We start from the raw sequence: 5,402 nt of genomic DNA, 5'->3' as shown, positions 1-5,402 counted from the left end.
TGTGTCTGAGCCCCGGAATCTTGCTTTTCCCTTAACCTTCTGAGGAAACCTGGATTCCTGGAGATTGGACTCAGACCCTGGAGCTCATCAGATACCCGCCATGGTCCCTCCTGGGGATGAGGGTTCAGGGGTGACCAAGGCAGGCACAGGCAAGGCCGGGACAGGCGAGTCAGGAGCCTCAGTCTGATGAGGGGCTTGTGGAACCCCAGGCCTACCCCTGAGACAGCAGGAGCCGGGTGCATCAGGAAGCCGGGGCGCATCAGGAGGCCCGGGTGCATCAGGAGGCCCGGGTGTATCAGGAGGGTGGGTGCATCAGGAGGTGGGTGCATCAGGAGGTGGGTGCATTGGGAGGGTGGATGCATCGGGAGGGTGGGGTGCATCAGGAGGGTGGGTGCATCGGGAGGTGGGCGCATCGGGAGGTGGGTGCATCAGGCCAGGGTGCATCAGGAGGCCCGGGTGCATCAGGAGGCCCGGGTGTATCAGGAGGGTGGGTGCATCAGGAGGTGGGTGCATCAGGAGGTGGGTGCATCGGGAGGGTGGGGTGCATCAGGAGGGTGGTTGCATCGGGAGGGTGGGGTACATCGAGAGGGTGGGTGCATCGGGAGGTGGGCGCATCGGGAGGTGGGTGCATCAGGCCAGGGTGCATCAGGAGGCCGGGGTGTATCAGGAAGCCGGGGTGCATCGGGAGGGTGGGGTACATCAGGTGCCGGGTGCATCAGGAGGCTGGACCCCACAGCCCATGCTGCTAACACCTGCCCCCACTGCTGCCCCCCCTTGTGAGGTGGACTGGTCACCTACAGCCAGCCCCCTCTGGGTTCCTTCCCTGCTCACAGAGTGTCCTGAGGTTGGGTACAATGACTCCCGCCTGGAATCCCAGCACTTTGGGAGGATGAGGCAGGAGGACCTCTTTGAGCCCTGAAGTTCAAGACCAGTCTGGGCAAAATAGGGAGATCCCATCTCTACAAAAAATGTATATATTTTTTCTTTTGAGAAATATATATATTTATATATATATATTTTTTTTTTTCTTTTTTTCTTTCTTTGTTGCTCAGATTGGAGTGCAATGTCACGATCTCAGCTCACTGCAGCCTCCGCCTCCTAGGTTGAAGTGATTCTCCTGCCTCAGCCTCCTGAGTAGCTGGGATTACAGGCGCCCGCCACCACGCCCAGATAATTTTTGGACTTTACTAAAAGTCCAAAAGAGATGGGGTTTTGCTATGATGGCCAGGCTGCTCTGGAACTCCTGGCCTCAAGGGATCCGCCCACCTTGGTCTCCCAAAGTGGTGGGATTACAGGCGTGAGCCACCACGCCCGGCCTCATTCCCTTTTCTCTTTGCCTCTCTTAGGTACTGGGACTTCGTTTCCATGCCCACAAGATGGGGGTGCCTGGGAGCCCCAGTGGCTTGGGGCAGAGGAAAGGCGTGGTGGGGGAGATGGAGCGGCAGGCAGCCCACTTCCTAGGCTAGGATTCTGGCTGTGTTACCCTGTGCAAACTGCTTAACCTCTCTGGGCCTCAGCCACCTCATCCGTGAATGAGAATAAAAAAGGACCTGCCTGCCGGTTTGGGGGAGGGTTCCGTGAAGTAGAGCTACCTTGGAGAAGGCAGCGGGGTCGGGGAGGTGCCAGACTGACCATCAGCAATGTCCAGCTCCCGTCCTCCTTTGGAAGCCTCCAGAACCCGCATTGAGGTGGTGCCCTGAGGATCTCTGGCTGGTGTCGGGGCGAGACGGGCCTATCTGTCTTATCCGCCAATGTCTCCCAGAGTGGGGCCTCCGAGGACAAGACCCGAGGGCTCTCGGCCAGCACCCGGAAGCCGTGGGTTGTGGTGACCATGGGCACAGGCAGCAAAGCTGGTTCCCGGGCCAGTGGCCGCGGCCCCCACACCGTGATCCGAGGGCTGCGCTGACCATGGGCAGGGAGTTGAAAGGGTGGGTCTGGGCCAGGGTCAGGGGCAGCCTGCAGATGGCACGGTGGGCTGGCTGGCGGGACCCGCTGGGGCTGGGGATTTGTACAGGGCAGGAGGGCGGAGGCCTGGGGGGATCCAGTGTCTCAAGCCGGGCCGGCCGCTGTGTCCTCATTTCTCTGCTGGTTCCCTCTCTACATCTCCGCCTCTGTTTCTGCCTCTCCCTGTCTCTCTCCAAATCTCTCTGTGCCTCCCTATCTGTAACCGAGTTTTTCTTCTTTATAAAATATTAAATTTTCAATGTAATATGGAATGTAAAATATTAAATATTAAATTTCTCCTTTTAAAATATTAAAAGCAGGCCAGGTGCAGTGGCGTGCGCCTGTCATCCCAGCACTTTGGAAAGCCAAGGTGGGAGGATTCCTTGAGCCCAGGAGGTTAAGGCTGCAATGAGCTATGCTCACACCACAGCACTCCGGCATGGGCCACAGAGGGAGACCCTGTCTCTTAAAAATAAATACATAGATACAATTAAAAGTGGCTTTGTAGTTGGCTAGAGGTCCTGGACTCCTCCAGCAGATCCTCTAGTGATGGGCAGCTGGGTTACTTCTAGTCTTTTCCAAGCGGGTCAGAGTGGCTCTCTGGGGTGGAAATGGTTGAGAGGAACAGGTTCATTCTGGTCTATTCTCTGGGAAGTTCTTTTTTTTTTTTTTTTTTTTTTTTTGAGACGGAGTCTCGCTCTGTCACCCAGGCTGGAGTGCGGTGGCCGGATCTCAGCTCACTGCAAGCTCCGCCTCCCAGGTTCATGCCGTTCTCCTGCCTCAGCCTCCCAAGTAGCGGGACTACAGGCGCCCGCCTCGTCGCCCGGCTAGTTTTTTGTATTCTTTAGTAGAGACGGGGTTTCACCGTATTAGCCAGGGTGGTCTCGATCTCCTGACCTTGTGATCCGCCCGTCTCGGCCTCCCAAAGTGCTAGGATTACAGGCTTGAGCCACCGCGCCCGGCCTCTCTGGGGAGTTCTGTGTCTCTAGGAAGCTGACCTCTCCCTCTCCCGGCCTGCATAGCATTCTGTTACTGTCTTTGGGACTCATTTCAAAGCTTCGTGCCCTGGGCTGGGCATGGTGGCTCATGTCTGTAATCCCAGCACTTTGGGAGGCTGAGCCAGGAGGATCACCTGAGGTCAGGAGTTCGAGATCAGCCTGGCCAACATGGTGAAACCCCATTTCCACTAAAAATACATAGCCGGGCATGGTGGCGGGCACCTATAATCCCAGCTACTTGGGAGGCTGAGGCAAGAGAATTGCTTGAACCAGGGAGGCGGAGGTTGCAGTGAGCTGAGATTGAGATTGTGCCGCTACACTCCAGCCTGGGCAATAGAGTCAGACTGCATCTCAAAAAAAAAAAAAAAAAAAAAAAAAAAAAAAAAGCTTCATGCCCTGAACTCTGTCCCCAAATGACTGTAGCTGAGTGCCCAGCTGCAGAGTAGCTACTCAACACCTTTTTCAACACTTGAGAGAAGGAATTGGATTTCAGAGAGGTTGGGACACCTTCCCTAAGCCACACAGCATGTGGTAAGAGGAGCCTTGAACCTAGGGCTTTGTGGCTGCAGAGGGCTTTGGAAACTTTATCAGCTCACTAGGAGGTGAGAGTGGGCAGAGAGCAGTCTGCAGTGTGGGGGGCTGTTTTGAGGGGTGCAGCAGTGGGGCAGGCCTTGCTTCCTTGGAGAAACCATGGGGCTGGAAGACTGGACTTCCTCTCCTGCCTCCCTGCCGTTCCTGGAGGTTCTATTGAGGCCAGTTAGCCTCTAAGGCCTTGACACCTTCTCCCACCAGCGGCTGAGGCCTCTGGGCCACTGGGACCCTGGGTTTCAGCCTTTACATCTGGCTCAGACAGGGCAGGCAGGTGTGCCACATGAACAGCCTGTGGGTCTCCAGGGCGGTCAGTTCTCGTGTCAGGGTTGTGTTTCTCCATGTGCGACCTCTGGGCTCTGAATCTTGATTCCCCCACCTGTCAAAAGGACGTGGGGAACTGGTCCCCGACAGCGAGGCTTGCGGGTTGAACATCGGCAGTCCGGGCACACCTGAACTCCGGCTGTCCTTCGCTGGAGGTCGTGACCTCACAGGTATCCCAGCAAAGCCCCACCGTCCCCAGTGCAAGGCTGGAGGCTGGGGCTTGGGATGAGGCCTCGGCCAGGGGTGGCAGGGCTGGGCCAGGTGGCCGGGGCCGGGGAGGGATGAAGAGCGGGTGCAGGGGTTGGCCATGAGGTCTGATAACTAATTCCCCAGCCGCAGGGCTGGATGCTGCCGGGCCCCAGCAAAGTCAGTGTCTATGGGGCTCGGATACCCCTGCCCAGAAGCTAGCTGCTTCCGTTTATTCAGAGGCAGCCAGGGAGCGTGAGCCCATCCAGACATGAGGCTGAGTTCTATCCTGTCCCACTGCTAACTTCCTGGCAACCTGGACCACACGCTGCCTCGGTTTCCCAAGCTGGGAATGAAGGGGTTAGCGGCCAGGATGACTCTCTCATGCTCAGGTCATAAGGGACACCGTATCCTCTCTCAACCTGGGTGATGAATCAGACAGGCCCTGCCTTCCTCTGGGAAGACAGCGCCTGTCCGGGGACAGAGGTGCAACCATGAAACTGAGTCCAGGAGGATGGCCCGCCTGTCTGGGGACAGAGGTGGAACCAGGAAACTGAGTCCAGGAGGATGGCCCGCCTGTTGGGAAGAGACATTTTGGCCCCCTGGAGTGTTGGAGGTTCTGGTGTAGGTGTGAGAGGCCGGTGCCAGGGCCTGCATCTGCCGGGTGAGAACACGTTTTTAAAATCTTTTTTGTAGGCCAGGTGTGGTGGCTCATGCCTGTAATCCCAGCAATTGGGGAGGCCGAGGCGGGTGGATCACTTGAGGTCAGGAGTTCGAGACCAGCCTGGCCAACATAGCGAAAGCCCGTCTCTACTAAAAATACAAAAATTAGCTGGGTGTGGTGGCGGGTGCCTGTAATCCCAGTTACTCGGGAGGTTGAAGAAAGAGAATTGCTTGGCCAGGAAGGCAGAAGTTGCAGTGGGCTGAGATCGTGCCTCTGTACTCCAGCCTGGGCGACAGAGTGAGACTACATCTAAAAAAAAAAAAAAAGAAAAATTAGCCAAGCCTGGTGGTGGGCCCTGGTGGTGAACCTGGGAGACAGAGGTTGCAGTGAGCTGAGATCACGCCATTGCACTCCAACTGGGGCAACAGAGCAAGACTCCGTCTCAAAAAAAAAAAAAAAAAAGAACAGAAAAGAAAAAAAAGAAAAGGGAATGAACGCGCCATGGCCCCAGGAGCTGGGAGAAAGCAAGTCACCATCGGCCTCACGCCACAGGTCCACGCCTGCCTTGAACGACCGAGGAGAGGCCTCCCTGCACCTCTGGAACACCGGTGCAAGGACCCGGACAGTGCTGTGTAGCGTAGGACCTTCTGCCACAGAGGCCCATGCCGCCCATTGCCACCTGTTTCTGGGTCTCGATT

The sequence above is a fragment of the Rhinopithecus roxellana genome, chromosome 8 (assembly GCF_007565055.1).
Source record: "Rhinopithecus roxellana isolate Shanxi Qingling chromosome 8, ASM756505v1, whole genome shotgun sequence".
NCBI lineage: Eukaryota > Metazoa > Chordata > Mammalia > Primates > Cercopithecidae > Rhinopithecus > Rhinopithecus roxellana.
This window is presented reverse-complemented; position numbering follows the sequence as displayed.